Source organism: Helicoverpa armigera, chromosome 1 (genome assembly GCF_030705265.1).
Source record: "Helicoverpa armigera isolate CAAS_96S chromosome 1, ASM3070526v1, whole genome shotgun sequence".
In the NCBI taxonomy this organism is placed as follows: Eukaryota; Metazoa; Arthropoda; class Insecta; order Lepidoptera; family Noctuidae; genus Helicoverpa; species Helicoverpa armigera.
The window spans coordinates 14,248,226-14,269,565 of NC_087120.1; the positions used below are offsets into that span (position 1 = coordinate 14,248,226).

A 21,340-nucleotide genomic window follows, 5' to 3' on the forward strand; every position below is an offset into this window, starting at 1 on the left:
CCTCACGCTACGGTAAAAACGCGCCTCATCACCCGACCATGGGTAATGGCACTTTTTACGGCTCTGCACTGTAATCCGAAGAGAGAAGCATTGTATCTAATATAGCAGAAAGTATGTATGTATGAAATGCATACGATTTTCCATTTTCCTGTACATTTCTACCAGTAAGCCATTGATTCCTTTCTTCACCATTTTCCCCGGAGCTTTTATGCCCGTATTCATCTCATACCGAGGGGAGGATACGTTTCAATGCACCTATTTTACTTTGCCGGTCAACTTTCAGGATGAAGATTATCGTTCTGATGTCAACTGCTAGAAAACCCTACCTTCGCCTTTTCACCTTTATTCTCGTTCCATTTTCCCTCCTATAATATTTGTTCAGACACTTCATCGAGAGAAGTTGGTAAACTAGAAAGATACTTTACTTCGTATAAGAGAATGTTATAATTCTTGAAGAAAGTCGCACAAACTAAGCTTCTACTAGTCTTTTTTTTATATACCGTGGAGTCATAATGTCTGAAACACTAAACATAAATATGTATTGAGAAACTGCTATTAAAGTACCGCAGCTATAATAACAATACCTATATTCAGCTTTTCTGTTCATAGAATAGGAGAGTTTTAACGAAATTGGTAGTATATTTTCTTTATAAGATAATATTTTGGCTTTACCTACGTCCGAAGGAATTAGATACCTAAGTAACGAAAGGAGAGCCTCCGAAAGGAATAATATCTGAGCACAAAGGTGAAGTATTTTTTTATGAATTTTAATAAAATATAGGATATTTTTTTTTTGCGCTTAAAAGCTTATTTACTACCACACTATACTTTACGCTAAGTTCGTAAAGTACTTAGCCGAGTTATGTTGTTTTGCGGCACCCCTGTATAATAGCTATTTCAATAGTTTTGTTAAGTAGCTCTTTTATGCAACCATTATTTTTGTAATTGTTTAGGCAACACCGTTGAGGGTCTGGAGAAATGTTCTATAATTAAATAGTTGATGGACCAAAAAAAGACTCGAATTGGTCTGCTAATTCTTCTTAGAAGTGACTTATTATTCATAATCTTTATTGCTTTTCTTACATAGCATATCTTGTTTGGTAAGTACTCGCTCTAAAAGCCGACGAATATACAAGATATGTGGTCACGCTGTAAAAAATAATTAATGTTGGCGACAAACTTAGCTATTTAGGGAGAAGCTCGTAAAGCCTGAAGTTTTGCCCGTCAACCCGCCGAGTACTGCGCAACTTTCCACGATACAAACGTTATGACGTCACGCGAATGAGGACCTAATGGAAAGCCCTACATTAATGAACACGTTTCTAAATATACTATAATGTTATAATTACTTTAATTATCACAGCGAAGTTTACATAAGTTTGCATCATTATTTTAGGTAGATAATTTAATCTGGCCGGATTAGTTTCACAAACCTTATTTCTTCGAAACTATATTCATATGTACATTTGTACATATGTTGGCTCGGTAGACCTAAAAATTGGTTGAAACTGTTTAACCTAATAGTTTAGTTAATATGTAGAATATTTATATTTATTGTTCTTTATATGCGACAACTATTTCTCTATTAGTATAATCTTGTATAACCATAATATTATTTACGAAGTTCATTATTCCAAAATGTTTTAAAGTCACATTGGAACTAAGTCAAACTGCCAAGCGCACCGCATTACGCAAAACGCGCTGAATAAATGAGACTTTAAACTGTTATAACAATAAATCTAGGAGGTTCGGTGCAAAAAATACACGCCATACGCCACAAAGGAATTTACATGGATATCAAAGGCCCCACCATTCCCGCAGACCCCGCATCCTAAGGGACATGTTTGTTTTGGACCAATGGTCATGGTCTCTGTGAATATGTTCCTCGCTCTAACATAGATAACTTAATTGTCGATATAGGTAGCTTTCAGTTCAACTGTGCTCGCCGTTGAAAAGTTAATACAGTGCACTCCAAATAACATTTTGGTCCCTGTTCGATACATGCTAACACAATGTGAGTAGCGTTAGCGTAGATTCTTACGCTCAAACAGATTGCAATGCGTTATTACGCACATACTTTGTTACACTACTTATTTTAGCTTACTTTTAATAAAATCCAAGTATCCGCTCAGCTTTTAACGAAACACGAAACCTTTTCAGAAGGAACGTCGTCCAAGAAAAAACAACAACTTTAAGATAATTTACCGGATCAAAAGGTTGGGAAATTCCGAAGTTTAAAGCCCTATAAAAAGCCTGAGTGAATAATGAAGCTCCTTGATAATAATTCAAATGATAAGGGAGATCCGTGACGAAATTGAGGCTTCGGCCCGTAATCTTCTTATCGAGAAAAACCCAGGGGGAGCGGGTTTAGGATGCTCGCACGTCCCCATATCAATCGTCAGCAGAATACTGGCGACGTCATAACTCTCACATCAATTCGGTTCAAATCTATCGCCCACTTGCCGTCCTGTGACCTCACTAAATCTACAAGGAATAACAATTTAGCGAGTAGCTACAGGAAATTCGTTCATGGAAGTTTTATTTATAGGAGCAGCGGTTTACCGCTCAGTGGGTACGTTATCACATTACCCAAAACTGGCAAAAATAGATTTTTTGATACGTGCCATCTAAAAATCTTGAAAATGGCATGGCATTTTGGCTTAAAGTGCCGCTACCGGCTCTCTAATATTTACTTACCAGAGGGATTTTCGTACTTTTATTTTTGTCAAATAGAAGTAATGATTCTTTCTTTTGAACCAACTATGACCCTGTTCTCAATTCTTGTACCTATTTTATTGTTAAATATTAAAAACTTAATATTAATCAGTCTCAATATTATTAAATGGCTGGCATTAGAAAATCCGCTAGAAAAAAAGTTTCGTTCGCATTTACAACCCCTTCGAGGAACCGACTGATGTGGGATAAACCTGCCTTACTTTCTTTTGTATACCTGTCTTAAAGTAAGAAACCTTTTAATAATACCTACATATTCCTAACTTTTGTGTCGCTGCTTGATTGTTCGTTCTGAAGAAACTTATTCAGCCTTAAACTTGTTGATATTTTAATTTAGACAATTGGATAAGACTTGTGACAGGTCCTTTATTAACGAAATATTGTGAAAAAGAGATATTTAAGACAAATACCTGCATAGCATACCTGCATTTCATCAGGATTTTTTGATTTTTCAGATGGAATAGTAAACTAGCGGGAAACGTTCCGGGCGTAACACATTGCATACAGGACTAAATATCCCGTAAATTTGTACGTTCCGAAATAGAGGCGGGTGAAGCGCCGGTTTTGAAAAATACAGGTGAAAAAAAGGGAAAAATAACTGTAGAACGAGTCGATTTGTTTCTAAAGGCGTTTGAAATTTACAACGATGAGTTAAAAGTCACGTTCCCAGGAACGCACAGAGCAGAACGGGACGGAAATGAGATCCCCACGGTCACACTAACAAAGAAAGTGTTTTATAATTGAAGGAGATATAGGTTATTGTGAACCTACTAGCTTATTCACAATGATTTGATGTTTGCTGATTCGATTGATGTTTTAGAGTACTCGGATAGATTTTTAAATTACTAAGTATTTTTAAAATGTCACAGAGTCACAGTTATGTTTACCGAACAAATCGGTCAGAGCGATAGAAATTAAGAATTCAAGCTGGGATCGCAGCTCGAAACCCAGGGGAACACATGAGAGGAAAGCTAATTGGTTGGACCAGCTAAATTCATAACCACAAAAAATATCTAGGTCGTTTGCGTCCATAATTACCTATGTGCAAATGAGCAAACTGTCGGCAGATTAATTACAAATCGGAAATTAGGCATTAATTATTATTTTGAAACTGTATTTTTATAACAAACTTAAATTAAAAAGTGATGTACGGGTTTTGTTTAACTCAACATAAGGCTTTTGTTTTCTGCATTTGTTTATTCCTTGGGCTTTATCTATAGGTACTAATATTATAAAGAGGAAAACTTTGTTTGTTTGTTTGGTTGTAATGAATAGGCTCAAAAACTACTGGACAGTTTTTAAAAATTCTTTCACCATTCGAAAGCTACATTATCCACGAGTAACATAGGCTATATTTTATCCCGGTAGGGGCAGTAGTTAAATTACCACGGGACGCGGGTGAAACCACGGGAAAACGGCTAGTATAAAGTAATTAGGTATCATAAGTAGTTATACCCAATTAATATTAAATGAGTGACTTCCCGATTGTTAAGATAATTTATTTTATTGAAACGGCAAGCTTCTTCTAATTAACATTGTGTATCTACAGCGCATTGTTCACCTTTCATAACAATGCATTTTTCTTTGAGCACTTTGTTCTTTGTAATAGTGATATTGGAAATAGGTACCTATGTGCTGAGTTCACAAAAGGAATCAGGTTGACAGAATAATTAATTCAGGCTTTCATTGTAACCGCTGTTTTTGTTAGCGCAGCTTTATTGAAAAACAACATATTATAGCATACAGAGTACGAAAGAGAAGAAAAACAAAAACAGTTGGGTTTGACCAGAGCCGAAATGATCAACAAATGCTTTAACAGCGCCATCAATCACTTACAAAGCCACATAATTCAACAGTACAAAAGAAACACAATAAAAAAATACTAAAATTGCTTCTTTTCGTGTTAAGGGTTATTTTGTAACCACACTTAAATAAACAGGGGTGTCATTAGGCCTTGAGTGATAAATTTAGAGCGAGCCAATGAGCCTGACAACGCGGTTTCGCTGCAAACGCTTTTAATTAATACGTATACTCGTTAAAATATACGTTGATTAGAGCGACAGAAGTTATTCAAATTGACAAGATATGAAGGGAGAGCTTTATAATGAACTTCAATTTTAAATAATTTCAAATTTTAAAATACCGAAGAAGTAAATTCGATTGGTCGACATAACGTATTTTTCCGAAACATATGAATCCCATGTGTACATGTCTTCCACTCGTATATGTCTTCTTATTCTTCTTTTTATATTCAATCGGACAAGCTTAATCATATGTTAGCTTTATTATTCTTAATTAAAGTAGAATTGAAATGAACTCTAGTGAAGCAATTTTCAAATGACCGCAACGACTTTCATTCTTTAACAGAAGATTCTTCTAGGCTACACTGAAACTTCAAGGGTTTTAACTGTCCGATCTACAAATGACAGTTGGGAATAACGGCTTTGTAGGCTTTCCAGGCTCAAAGAGCTCTCAGCACAAAATCGATGCTCCCCTATGCCCGGACCCACCGCAATAAGAGTACCTTTGATCGATCGCCTCCCAAACCCTTTCATGCGTAAAATAATATATGTACATATGTCAAACGGAGCGTCGTAAAAACCTCGTAATTTTATTTAAAGAAGGTACAAAAGTACCCGCCAGCTATACAAGTAAAAATCTCAGCCTTTCATAGTCTTAATGACCTTGACCGACTGTTTTGTACCAAAGTCGGTCAAAGTTAAAAAGCCTTTTCGGAGGCTACGAAATAAAGGGGTAGAGGGCGCACCGACTGGAGATAAGCTTCGCGACACACTAGCCCCTAATCGCGGCTGCGCTTACATAGGTAAAAGTGTTTAGTACTTATCTGGTTCGGTACGATACATCAATCGAAAAGTTTACTTCGCAGATTGTTAGTTGCAAAAGATTTTTATTGCATAATTAAAAAAAAAATAAACATTGGTCTTCTTATAACCAAAATACAATATGAAATATCGTAATTACTAGTTAAATGCCCTTGAATCAATACGTTGTATTTCTCACGGTTTTGCAATCTCATGCTACGTTGCATGGAAAATCACAGCTGCATTTGTCATACGGCACGTGTACCAATCACGGTTAAGGACACGGTCATTTCATATTTAAATACTAAGTATATATTTCGAAGGAAATAGTATTTATATCGATTATAGCCGATATCACGTTAAAATGTCTATATTTTGTGAGAATATTACAGTGTTGAGCAAATTTTCGTTTAATGACGTTGATTCTTCTATTTTTCACACGCTAGGTAGTGGTATAATTAAGGTATAATTCATCTATAATACGTGCCGAAATTCAGTAAAGCAGAATGGATATTCATTACAAAATTAGCATAACAAAACTTCATACGCAAATTCACAGCAATACGTGCTTTAGACTAAAATTTGCATTCGAATAATAAAATTAACTTCGAATCTATGTATTTAGGGGATTTATTGCCTACGTTCTGTGATAAATATTTCACACATTGATTTATTTATTCGTATATAGATAATGTAGGTAATTATCACAGATAGGTATAGGTTTATTTGAAATCCGCTTCAAGTTGCAACGACAATTCTTCAAAGTGTTGGCCAGAGCTCTGGTCACGCGTGGGTGCTTGCTTACTGCTAAACGTTAGTGGACACTTGGTTCTCTTTGTCCGAATCTTTCTATCCCAAACGGCTTTACCGTAATTACCGTTCAGTTTGCGTGTTTACGGAGCTTGAGGTCAATGTGTTACAAGCCGTTGAAACAAACTGAAAATGACTTGATCATTTGGACTTGTGTCTCCAGCACTGGTAAAGCAAAATATTACATTATTAATCAAGTACGTAATTAAAGTCGTGGTGGCCTACTGGGTAAAGAACCAAGCTCTCGAGTATTTGGGCGTGGGTTCGATTCCAGGTCAGGCAAGTACCAATGCAACTTTTCTAAGTTTGTTTGTACTTTCTAAGTATATCTTGGACACCAATGGCTGATAAAAAGGTAAAGGAAAACATCTTGAGGAAACCTGGACTATTGTCTGAAATCACCAACCCGCATTGAGCAAGCGTGGTGATTAATGCTCGATCCTTCTCCTTGTGAGAGGAGGCCTGTGCCTATCAGTGGGACGATAAAAAAGGCTGTAACAGTGATGTAATTAAAGTAGTACGTGGCAACTATGATATAAAACCTTATTGGATAAAATATTTCAGGCTATAAATCGCTTTTACACCAATAAATAGTGAGTAGGTACCCTTTGGCCGTCCGAGAACAACAGAGCGATAAGCAAGCCAGAAGTTGTGCTGATGACGTCTGCGACGCTAACTTGCCTGTAATTTGTAGAACAATTCGCCACTCGAGGCTGGCAATTTGACACTGCGTGTTAACACTATTGCATATTATGACATTATGATTTCATTTCATAAATTTACAGTCAAGACACCCGTATTTTGTGTACAAGCAATGAATGAAACGTGCAATTTGTTAAATCGACTTATATATTTTTGGGGGCTCCCATACAACAAACGGGTTATTGCTCATTTTCTAAATAATGGTAAGGAACCCTTCGTGCGCGATTCCGACTCGCACTTGGTAGGTTTTTTTTTGTCGAGACGGTATTTTCTTAAGTCGTTCTTCAAATATGTTATTCATCAATATCTTGGCCTAAACAAGCGAGCAACAGCGAGGCGTTATACTGGTCAAAATTGCGATTCAAGGAGAAACAAGACTATAATAGATACTACAAGCCTAGACATAATCTCATAAAATTTTACGATCTTTTCAGATCTGTAATCATACTTTATTTATTTGGATTTATGGCAATTTTAGATGTGACCTCTCGGCCGCAGAACCACTCTGTACAGCTGAACTTTTGAAATGTTTTTACGCATATTTACACCGTGGGTTGTGAACTTGACCTTTTCAAACGTTTTCACATCGAAATAGAACATACATCCAAACACTATTTAATACGCAAATATGTAGCTCACACGCCGTAAACAGGTCTATTTAGTGGAATTACGCAGAGTAGTGGTAACTTTAATCTCAAAAATATGTTTAACGTTTCGACAGATTTTGTATAGAAAGTATATTAAACCGCTGTATTTATTTCTCAATAGTATTTAACTGATGATTGAAAAACTGACCCTAAATTGTAACTTACTTGTAAATAACATAAAATTATCCGTGTACATTCTGCCTTGTTGTTGTACAATCGTAATTGAAAATATCAACGTTTTAGAATACATGATGGTTTATCTATTTGATAGTTTCTATTTAAAGTTTGGGAGACAAATGATTTGCGAAGTGACCTAGATACAGATCTCCCTAGTGACGGTACCGATACTATATTCGCAAGAGGTCGCGAAACAATGCAGGTTTTAATTCGAATGAGGTCGCGGTATAAAATGCATAACCTCGTAATGCATCACAGATGCTTTGTCTGCAGCACATCAATACAACATACTCTTTACCGACATTGCCGAACGAGTACGTCGTTTCTTTCCTTTTAAAATGTTGATTGTATTTAAAAACCGGCCAAGTGCGAGTCGGACTCGCGCACGAAGGGTTCCGTATCATTATTTATAAAACGGACAAAATAATCACGTTTGTTGTATGGGACCCCCCAAAATATTTATATAATTCTAGTTTTCAGTATTTGTAGTTATAGCGGCAACAAAAATAAGTACACATTCTGTGAAAATTTCAGCTCTCTAACTATCACGGTTCATGAGATACAGCGTGGTGACAGACGGACGGACGGACGGACAGAGCAGCGAAAACAATAGGGTCCCGTTGTGCCCTTTTGGTACGGAACCCTAAAAACGACGATATCACAATTGTATACTTACAACTTAAGCGTGAAATTTAAAAATATGCACATCTATTTGCAATTAACTCATAAACTATTAAATTTATTTCCTACTGTAATAATTACAGACAGTTTAGGTTATTTATACTCGTGGTGGGCAGGTAGTCGTATTAACATATCGTATTTCCCAATTTACAGCCCACATTACATCATTTTATACCCAGTGTTGGCTATAGATTTTTGTTTCAAACTGAGTACATGGAAAACAATATTGGCATACACTGTTTTAGTAAGTCATCGTCATCATTTCAGCTTCCATTCGCTTGGGGTCAGCTTCCAGTCTAACTGGATGTAACCGACTGCCTATCTGACCTCTCAACCCAGTTACCTGGGCAACGCAATAACTCTTAGTAACGCTGGTTGTCAGACTTACTGGCTTCTGACTACCCGTAACGACTGCCACAGACGTTCAATGACAGCCGCGACCAACAGTTAAACGTGCCCTCCGAAACACGGAGGCGTTCTTCTAGATTATTTTATATGAAAGTTAGAAAAACAAGAAAATATATATAAGATGACATTGCGACTATGTCATGACTTAAATTGAGGCTCTGCCGCAGTACAATAAACCTTACTTTACCGTAACGAGCGCCGGTTATTTATTCAAGAGAGTGGTGAAGTGTCTGTGGTACTATTCATGCGACGCGAATATGCCTCAGAGGGATATTAGTTTCAACCCATAAAACTACAATAGGTTGTTATAATATTCTATATTAGATATGGGTTATATATTCACGTAAATTGATATGATATGACCTATCTATACTTCTTTTGATATTTTTTTAAAAGTTACCTGCTCATGAGGAATCAACATTTAAGAACGGGAAGGATAATCACGCAGATACGCAGGCACGCCGAATACAAAAAACAATATTTAAGCTTAAACAAGCTGCACTTTTCCTTAGCTCTAGCCTCTTGGATCTGGCTCGCAGGACTAACATATTTTGTTGAGTATTATATTATATTCATTTCGCCGAAAAATGCTGGAGTGGAGACAATGGACTAGCAAGCGTAGCGTAGGACGTCCACCAACAAGGTGGACAGACTACCTTATAAAGGTCGCCGGAAGACGCTGGATGCAGGTCGCCTCCAACAGGTATTTGTGGAGATCTAAGGGGGAGGCCTATGTTCAGCAGTGGACGTCCTATGGCTGAGATGATGATGATGATGATTATTATATTCATTTCATTAAGCCGCACCATGTGACGTTTGCTGATTAAGCCATTCCAAGTTTCTAGACCTTTGCATTCCAGGAAATACAGTTTTTTATATTTTAGATTTCGTTTTTTTTTACATTAATGTCCGTTTAGGCAGGGATAAAATTGTACTCTACAAAATCCGTCAACATATGTAGGAATGAGAATTCACTCGTTTATAAAACAAAAAAAAATATTCTCTCGAACCGTGATTTGAGCAGCGAAATATCCTTTCAAATAAACTTTTCGAAACTGTTACAATGGCCATCCAGCTAGTTTGTTACAGCATTGCAGTAGGTGTACGATAAATAACAAAACACGACCATTCTTTGAATAAAACATAATAAGAACCTCCCCCAACTTTTAATAAGCGAAGTTATGATTTCAAATTTTCAAACATTCTATAGAATTTTACTTACGAACGAAAATTTTGTGCTATTTCTGGCAACTGTGCATTATTTCGTTTAATTATGAACAGATATAAATCTACCTCGCCATTTAGCGGGAATCCGTGCGGTAGGAATGCAAACAAAGGGAAATTAAGATAATAATTTTAATAGAAATACGTAAATCCCATTAGAATTGTGCCGACTTTTAAGAATTGAGCAAGTGACATTGTATTTTCAAATGTTTCAGAACATTATTAATAGGTACATATTACTGCTTTTTCTTGTTTTCTTGTCTGAGTCCCGTGGGAACTTCGCGTAACAGGATAAAACGTAATAAAAAGTCACCAGCATCTGCGTATCAAATTTCATCTCATTTAGCTTAGCCGTCTTTCCATACAAGTGTAACAAGCGAACAATTTATTTATTTAGAATTGAAATTTGAAATTATGTACCTATTCAATTGAAGCGCACCAAAAATACAAAAATAAATTCTTACAATAATATCCTGCCCAGTTAAGCTTAATCATCAAAAGCGCATACGGCTTAGTATACTTCACCTTCACATTTATAATGTGAGTAAAGTTTTCCCTTATTCCCAATACGGTTTGTTCAGTTTGGTCCCAAAAGGCAGTGAGATTCCGTCAGCTTGCGTGAAAGGTAAAATATGAAGAGATATTATTTACACACGAGCATTTCCAACGTTTTCACGATATCTTCCGGCTTTTTACTTTCGATTACGAATGGCTTTATGTATGGGGCTCTGCATCGTAAAGTAGCTATACAATCCATATTTTTTGTAGAAGGTACTAACTTTATACGTTCAATTATATTTAACTGCCGTACCACTTAAAGTGTCGTAAAATATACTTCAAAAGATCCAAAAAGAATCTTCTATCCGAGCTTAAAATAAATCTTTGTAGACGAAAGAAAATTCTAGATAACGGCAGCTGGCACGGAATAAAGAGTGGCTTGAAATCAAATCGATAAAGTAAACATTTTATGTTCTTAGAATTCAAATGCTCGTCATGTCCTCGTAACCGACGTCGGTGCACCCATAAAGTTTTCCCACTGCATTCACTTTCAAAACTCTTCATTTGAAATCAATTTCCTGCACAGCGAAGATGTGGAAAACTGCCACGAGCATTCAATAGGATTACAATATTCTATCTTTGCTTCATCGCAAAAGAGCGGCTGTAATTCTAAATATTGGATGGATAATCCTGTATCGTGTGTTATCTCGCGCTCTCACCTTTCGACAAATTATTATCACACGCCTTTTCTTCATAAATTCATGAAGCTTACAACACCGATGGTTCATAAGATTATGAAACATAACTTAGAAAAGAAGCGATGCTCCACTCCCCTCGCACTAATTTTCATCCCACGTAACCAGCACATCATTTATCATTACGTAATACTCCCAGCATTGCCAGACAACCTCCAAATTGTGTGAGAAAGGTCGGGTTTCCTGTAGCGTTAGCTGGCATAAATATCTTTAAGTTTACATTCAGCTTGCTCATATGACTGGCATTTCAAAGAAGGCAAGCAGAATCATATTTATGGTTGAGTTAAAGCACTGGATTCATTAATAGCTTCCGCGAGAGGTGTCACCATGGGAACTGCTTAGTGCAAAAAAAGTGCCTACAGCTTATATCTCGATTAATAGGCTTTCTGACACTGAATATTTTTTTCAAATTAGACTTGTAATTTCTTAGATTAGCGCACATACAAACTATTAAAGTTTCTAATATCAGTGAGTATAGATTGTATAAACAAAGGATAATAATAATGTGACCCAACCAAAATATAATAGTGACTCGAATCTAATCAACGTGCAAAGCAGTACATGAATGTTGTTGCAATTTAGCGACAGACAATTTTCTTTAAAAGGTTGCGGATTTCATTATTTAATTTGCTTTTTGTGCAGGTTTTTAAACTCTTGCCAGTACAGAGTCCATTTGAAAAACGATGAGCTTTCTATTTAATTAGACATCAGAACTTACTTTGGCTGAATTCATGTCTGCTATATACAAAATACAAATTAACTACCGGACGGCATAGTCGTTCAAGCAATTATTAAGCCTTTTAGTATTTGCCAAATGCTCATAGAAGTGGTAGTCTTGACAACGTACAGGATTAGACTGCTAAGATTTCTCGGAAGTATCTATTACATGCTTTATATGACTATTTTCATCTAATTAAATGTTTTATGATACAGGTAGCGTGGCCCAACACTCTCTTGACCGGCTTTTAAAGTTTGTTGCGTTTTTTATTTTTTTTTAAGGATAACAAGAAAGGGGAAAAACATCCGGTGTATTTAAATAACGCTCAGTTATTTGATACCTCTCATGGAATAAATTTTAATTAATTAAAGTACAGAAGAATGAACAATGTATATTTTTTTTTATAAAATAAAAACACCTTTCAATTTACTTCAACGAAACATAAGGGGTTCAGACAGACCGATCAGTGACGAGTTTTGCAATTAGTGTCACTATTATTAGTGTCTATTATTATAAATGTGAAAGTAACTCTGTCTGTCTGTTACGCTTTCACTTCTAAACCACTGAATTGATTTTAATAAAATTTGCTACAGAGATAGAGTTGACCTTGAGAAAGAACATAGTATGGTTTTTATCCCGGACTTTTGAAGACTTTGGAAACGCGATGTAACCGAACTCCACTAGGGCGAAGCCGCGGGCGGAAGCTAGTGTTCTATATTTTTTATCCCCACTTTTATGTTAAATGTCATAAAATAATTGTTACATAATATAATCCTGTAATATGACCTGTCTTTGTCAAGATATACGAGTGTTATAAAATTTACCCTCTCAAATGTAACAAAAGCACAAACATCATCATGAAATATTACACAATATTTGGTTACCTGTACGATATCTCGGAGAAGTGTGCCTGTGACGTCATAAGTAATTTCTTCCAAAGTTAATATTTTGGTACCCAACACGCGTGGTGATATATTATTTGAATATACGTAGAGATTGTGGTAACAAAATTGGTTTGGCAGAATTAAAGCGGGGACCGGGATACATGTCGTTACTGATCATAGATTCAATGCCTAGCCTTCCGGGCGATTCAAATATGGACGACCGTTAGCCGCACAAACTAGCGTAAATAAGCCACATTACTAACCGTATTTCAACGAACCTGTTCCAGAGACGGAAAACTTTGCAGAATATGCACTCACAACTAAATAATTTTCATTGTCCAACTCGCTTTCCCTTATAACTGCTTCCCTTAGCCGGATGGTGAGAAAAACTATCCTATGTCCTTCCTATCCCGGGTGTAAGAGGAGAGGTACTCCTCTAATTTCATGCTTAATCGGTTCAGCCGTTCATGACAACGTGACCAACGTATATAGGGATTCATTTTAATATACGCATATATTGAGATTAAAATTTTCCAACTGTAGCATTTTTCACACAACAAGACTTTCAGCTATTTTAAACGTTATTTAAATAATAATCTTTCAAAATTACAGAGTTTTATTATCACCCTGATTTAGAGGTCATAAAAAGAAGATTAAATTTTGCGATTTGCATTTTATGTTTCTTTTGATTAAAAACATATTAAAAGTTATGATTCGGGCAGGTATAATCTTGAAATGGAAGGTCTACTGGTGTTACTACATTTTTTTACTTTATGTACCCTTAACGGATTTTAATAAGTAGTGTACAAGAGATATTATACGCTTTAATATTGTCGGACAGTTTCAGTGCAACGATAATATTGAAACATTAATTAAAAAGTAGTATCAGACAATGCAATAAAAGTTACAAAGAAAATAATGTTCTAATAAATTCTAATCAGGTAGACTTCCAGTGGTAACATAAAATAATATTGTACTGAAACATAATTATTATATTATATTATCGGCGCAGGTAACTTTTTGTGACTTTTTATTGTTGGTTTAAATCTATACTAATATTATAAAGAGGAAAACTTTGTTTGTTTGGTTGTAATGAATAGGCTCAAAAACTACTGGACAGTTTTTAAAAATTCTTTCACCATTCGAAAGCTACATTATCCACGAGTAACATAGGCTATATTTTATCCCGGTACGGGCAGTAGTTACCACGGGACGCGGGTGACACCGCGGGAAAACGGCTAGTTTGATGATAAATGGATAAAATTGTATGAATAGTAAACATTTTATAGGTATTATAATTCTTCTGTTCGGAAGTACAACGGGTTTTTATATAGGAAACAAGAAAAAATAAAAAACTGATTATAAAGCCAAAAAGATTATGTTACGAAAAGTACCATTTTAGTCCAACCACATTTAACAATTACTTAGTTAGTTAGTTAGTTAGTTAGTTAGTTACAGCCTATTTATCGTCCCACTGCTGGGCACAGACCTCCTCTCACACGGAGAAGGATTGAGCATTAATCACCACGCTTGCTCAATGCGGGTTGGTGATTTCAGACTATATAGTCCAGGTTTCCTCAAGATGTTTTCCTTCACCTTTTTATCAGCCATTGGTGTCTAAGATATACTTAGAAAGTACATACAAACTTAGAAAAGTTGCATTGGTACTTGCCTGACCTGGATTCGAACCCGCAACAACAACTTAATTTTCGTCAAATACATTGTCCCTATTTTATTTTCACATATAGATATTTTGGCCTTTTGTTGTTTTATTAAAAACGCAAAAAGTCCATCAGTTAGATATGAGATAACTGGTCGCAAAAAATAAATTAGGACTAGTTGACTCACACTAATGTGTTCACGTCAATAACAAAAACGATTGCGGAGCTCATTCAATTGTTTTCACGAAACAACCCTTTCTTAATTTTTTTTCGTCATAATCCGTGCAATGACCTGTAAAAAATATTAAAAATAAACAGTCGAATTGAGACCCTTCTCCTTTTTTAAGTCTGTTAAATACAATGAATAATGACTGTATTTTTTGCAGGTAGACCAAATTGTGAGGACTTTTTAGTAATTCATATAATTATGTGTTTTCTAATTCTGAGAGAATAGTGCACTTAGTGCAGCATGGTTAGTTATTTTTATATATAGTGTATTTACATAATACTGTTTGTTAGTCAGTCATTTATGTAATGGGATACCTTTGAATTTTTACGCAATTAGGTACGTACTGCTGCCACAGTATACTGCAGGTAAAGACATTTGTCTGCCGGGGCTGCGGGATTGTTCGAAGGAGTTACCGCGCCCTGGTACATAAAAAGCCTACTACGGAACACGACGGTTTTTAGTCAGTAAGAGTCTGACACTCCCTCACCGCTGCTAACCCACAGCGGGAGGGGTCATTTGGTAATTTTTGACGTCGTTAAAAAGTAGACATTTGCTACGGCGTAGCGCTACGTCAATGGCTACGACATATGAGTATAGATGTAGATTTTATTTTACTAAGAAAACCTGTTTAAAAGTAAGCTGCAGAGACTAAGGGCCAATTAAGCCATGCGCATGTTTCATGTATGAAAGGCAAGTCTGAAACTTCTTCAAATGAAGATGGAAATTAAAGGAAACGGTGGACAAAAGTGGCTTACATATGAAAAGGTTAGACACTAACTGTGCGTTAGTATTACTTACTTAAAGTATTTGGATGCGTATTGGTAGTTGGTTGGCTACTGAAGTGTGTCCTACGTGGCCAAAAGTACACGATTTTAGCCGCCGATTACACCGCCACGAATTCACCTCGCATCGCTTCGATTCGGAGACACGCGTTACCAAAAGGCAATCTTCTAGAAATATCTACGCAATATTGATCTAGATCAAGGAGCCATTCGCGTTCACCGTTCAAGTACTCGATATGTGTAGCGACAGCAAACAATTGACTATCGCTCTATTTGTCATTACTTACTGAAGTTACCTACTTCTCGCTGGTTTAGTAGTAAGTAGTATTAATATTGAACATAAAGTCCCGGAATCGAAACTACGATTCAAATCCTACCCAAATAATGAGCATCGTATTATGGAACACTATTAACCTACTTATATAAGTATATGTATACACATAGACGCATATTTTATTTGTCAAAGTATTGAATAAAAAAATATTCTGACCCAAGCCGTAATAACATACAATAAAACAATGACGTCTACCACGTTAATAGCTATACTTAATCACCAAAGAATTTCCATTAAAAAAGTTTCATTAATCGCTTAAAATGTGTTTAGGTGACTGCTTTTTTATCGGGTATGTTTTATTGTGGCACTTCGTTCTAATAGTTCAATAACGAACATTAATGTAAAAGACATTTAGATATAATCCGCTCGTGATCAAAAATTATGCAAACAGAACCCGAAAAGGTAATTTGAAGTAACGGTTTCCCTCTAACTCCAAGTAAATATTTAGAAATCAAACCGTCTTACCACAAAAACTTTTTAACGTCAGTTTATGCCTTGTCTAAAAAAATGTCAAATTATGACGTTGACATATGGTTCATTTTGCAGTCAAAATTTTATTAGACAAGTGAAAAACAGGGTTTAAAGTTTTTGTAGTAAGGCCCTAAAAGTCTGAGCCTCTATGCTAATGTAATAAATTCTATTGATGTTAATTCTAGTGAAAACAAGCCTATCCTCACAGACCCTATTTGAAAAAAAAAGTTCACGAATCTACCAGGCGGCAGCCTGTCGCATATTAACGCATTACGCGACATCCTGTCCCCTCAATAGACATGCAAAGTGCATGCAAATAAGGACCGTAACCTCCATAGTCATAAACGTCAATTTCATTAAATGCACTCAGGTGCGCACCGGTGCGCTTGGACGTGCCTTCTCAAGCGCGAAATGTGCATTCGTCCCTTCATCTCTTATTTGGCATAACGCTACCTGAAACGACAACGATATTACATACTTGATGAACAAATTCAAATACATAATCTGTCTGAAGGCATGCTTTCGTGTATGCGATAGTCGGTTATTAAAAAACTTCGTTGTTCTGTGTAATACGTAGATATTTTTTTAAAGGTTAGTGCTTACGTATGTGTAAACATATAACACATAGGAAGGTTGATCCATATAAAATATGTATCTATTAGACTTTCTCAATTTTATAACGAGTACTTCTGCTGATTACAACCTAGATAGGAAATCACAACGCAGCTTCCAAGTAGGTAATCAATAATTATTTTCATCTGCTATAAGATAGGAACAGTGCTCTACGTATCAATGACTCCTTTTATGGTTTCGAAAACTGATGTGATGCGGCATGTGTCCTTGGACACATCGCTGTAAGAGTCCGCGATCCGATTGTCAATAACTTTTGTTCTTCACTTCCCTTTAACTGCCCTTTTACGACGAAAACATGTCAGGCTAAGCTCAGATTGGGGGCGTCGGTCGCTGGCATAATAAAACAGTCTACATATCTTTTCTCTTCTACATGTACAGTGTATGTGACTCGGTGAACTGGTTCAGTAAATACATCATTTCCAATACTTTAATAAGTGCACTGAATGTTGAAATACTTTCTAGAGAACAGCATCGAACGTCTTGCGGTCTGATGTTGTATTTGTTTTTATTTATTTTGCTATCTTTGCTCGCTACCGTTTAGGAAACATTAATCTTGTTCTCTGTAAAATGTTTTCTAAAAGCAATTTCTTTGTAAGGAATGAACAAGTCAATTCTATTATAGAGTTTGGTGAATAAAACTAATCATTTATGGAATATTAGTTACGATATATTTAGTTATGTAGTTATTTTTCATTTATTGGTAATTATTATTGTATGTGCTCAAACACATCATGTCAAGCACTAGAGCCTTTGAGCATTATGCAAAAAATCATGAATTGGAAAAATGTATGAATGCGTAAACATCGACGATATAAACCTCTATTGATTGATTTCAACGCAACTTTCACTTGAATAGCGGAGTGTCACTTGAGCGATTCACATTTCTCAATGCTGAAAGCAAACTAGGGATCGCTCTTTGTGAATAAAATCGCGAGATCCGCTGTAAAAAGGGGGATGAAAGCATGGAGTATGCAGGTCAGGATGGAGAGCACACACAGATAGGGATATAGTGACAGACGTAAGAATCAGCGACTTAATATGACGCAGCCAGCCTATAGCTGTCGGGTCAGCCTGTCACTCGCCATGATTGACGATACCGCTGACCCTCTATAATGAAATGAAGGAAAACTTTGCGTCGCTTTTCACTAAAGTTATTTGTTGCCGCAAATATTAAAAGGGCTTGTTTCACTTCTATTTTATTATGTTCACCGAAGTCAAACTCCGTATAATAAGCCGGTAGGTATATAGGTACATACTTACGTAGTCAACAAATGTTCGTGTATCAACAAATATGTTGTCATTAATAATTGAACGGAAACAAACGCGCTTGTGTATTTAAACTGAACAATCTATGACTATTGTATTCATGATATTAATACCTAATCGCTGTTTTCTCATTCAACAGTTAAATATGTTGGAAAATGCTGATTGTTTCAATTTTTAGAACTATCATAAACTAGTCCACCTAGCCTTTTTCCCAACTATAATGTGCCAGTCTAACCGAATATGGCAGGCAGGAGACCTCCTCAACCCAGTTACCCGGGCAACCCCCTATTTTTAGGACTGGTTTTCAGACTTTCTGGCTTCTTCTGACTACCCGTAACAACTGCCAAAGATCTTCAAATGACAATCTTTCCAAAACGCAGAAGAACTCGTCATGACGAGGTGGTCACCCATCCAGTTGATTAACCTATGATAATGATTAAAGCTATGCGATCATAAGATCGATCGATTCGCATAGGTTTGACTGAGCCATATACGTTCTTCACATTGTCATAAACCAGTATCAGCACTTTTAATTGTTAGCTCGCGGAGATATCAATGACGTCATTAAAAATTCATGCTCTAAATTCATAAAAACCTTTTTTAAATAAAATTTATCATGACCTACATTATCTTGACAGTCTTATGTAAGCACGTGGTCTTGATTGATGAACATTAGGTTCGTAGAAATAAAGCAAAAGTATTTACATACTAGATTCCGCTCGCGGTTTCGCCCCCGTGATGTGTTGATAAAAAGTAGCCTATGTGTTAATCCAGGGTCCTATCTACATACCAAAAAACCAAATCCGTCCAGCCGTTTTTGCGTGAAAGAATAACAAACATACATCTCTACATTCTCACAAACTTTCACATTTATAATATGAGTAGGAGTAGGATATTAGGTACGCCACTAATTCTAGCAAGGATCGGAAAGTCTTCAAGCGTTTTGGGATAGATTGTAACCGGGTAGAGGAGAGATTCAAGTAAAGTTTGATCTTGGTATGACCTTTGCTTCCATAATAGATCAAATGTCATGACATGACAGAGTTGCTATACTACAAGTTCTTCTTCGTAAACAGATGCAGTGCCTTCTGCGATAGGTTCATTACTCAAACCTACTAACTGGAAGGCCAGCGAATACAACGAATCGTACTTAGATAATATTAACATATTGATAAGTTCATTTTTCTTTTAATTCTTTTAATTTTATACGTCGTTGGGTCCATTAATTTTAATATAATACGTAAAATGAGAACGATTATAGCCGGCCTTCGGGCATACAATTATAGAATTTACAAATAATAATAATGAATGCAATCACTATACCTAGAATGCAATACGATTCAATTACCAATTAGTCACACTATTAATAGGAAGCCTGGTACAAAATCCAGCTTTTGCCTAAGTATGAAAAGCATCATATATTTGTCCCTATATGTTATAATATTAGAAGCCCCTGTTAGGAAAGCTACAAACGGATACCGCGTTGCCATTCCAAGTAATGACCGTACTTAACCGGGACGACATTTTTATTGCTATTTATGTATTAAATGTAGTTATTAACCTACAGAAATAAGTAGCAGTTTAGGCTAATATTCTACAATCTTGTCCTTTATTGCTTCCTGCATCGCCATAAACACAATTGTGAAACATCGAATTGACTGTATATTTTGGTTAGTTTTAGAGTACGCGCGGACTACAAACTTTTAGTCGGCCGATAGTTTGTTTAGGCTCATAGATCAGTATGAAGATGTATGGTAGTACGCACATTACAAAGATCTCGTATTTAGGCGGTATCTGACCGCCTGAAAAGTATGATAAGACAATTTTGCTATATTCGAAATATTTTTGAGATTTGACATGCCTTTTTTGATTGTTAAATTCTTTTCTTTAAGTAAAGGACATAGTTTATTAAAGTTTGCCCTCAACAATAAAAACATAATTTTCCGTGTTTAGTACTATGTATGTACAATTGCCGATTAAATTATCCCAAAGTTGCCGTAAACATACTACAATCGTGATCGTCCAAACCGCCGAGTGTGTCTACTTACCTATACGTTATTTTTCGCTCAAGAATATTTTCCGTGGTAAGTACGTATGAATTATTTAAAAAATCATCGACAACTCAAATGGGATTGTAGCTGTCTTTCCATCCTCCGTGAATTTTACAAATCAATTGCGATTGTTAACGGTAAACCCGGTTTATTTTTGTATTATTGTAAGTACTCAACGATGCTGTTCAAGCTTCACCAATAAAAGATTATCAAAAAATGACTAGCTAAGTAAGTAATGTAAGACATTTCTCTTTCCTTGTCCTCAAAACTTTCTGCAGCATTTTTTTCAATAAAGTACGAGCTGAATCGTACGTGATATTGGCACAAGTAAACAGCAGGCTCTCAGGCTGTATGAGTCAAGATACAAATGGCACATAAGGGCCCACGCATATATGTCGAAGCGCAGCACAGATTAAAGTAATTATCATCACTGGGAAAAAGCATTAAACGCACCATATTCAAAATTGGATAGCTGCTTTCAGCAAACAGTTCGCGCCAAATAGCTTTGCATTCCTGAATTTAGCCATTTGTGGCCTTACTACAAAAACTTTAAACCCTGTTTTACACTTGTCTAATAAAATTTTGGCTGCAAAATGAACCATATGTCAACGTCATAATTTGTCATTTTTTTAGACAAGGCATAAACTGACGTTTAAAAGTTTTTGTGGTAAGACGGTAGACGTATTTATCATGGTGCATATTTTACAGTGTAGCGAAGACAAGAGTGTCCAACTTCAGACAAACAAAGCTTCTCCATACGATTTGTTTTAACAAATGCGTTAGGTGTCAGATGAAATGCAAAGTTATTTGGTGAGAAGCAATGTCGATGATAGTTTGACAGTAGAAATAGCTTT

General features: G+C 36.0%; 1 protein-coding gene across 3 annotated transcripts in view; it reads right to left on the reverse strand.

Annotated features, from left to right (window-relative positions):
• Positions 1-21,340, reverse strand: part of LOC110379389 (frequenin-2) — a 148,272-nt gene that overhangs the window by 93,252 nt on the left and 33,680 nt on the right. The gene's annotated exons all lie outside the window — the stretch shown is intronic.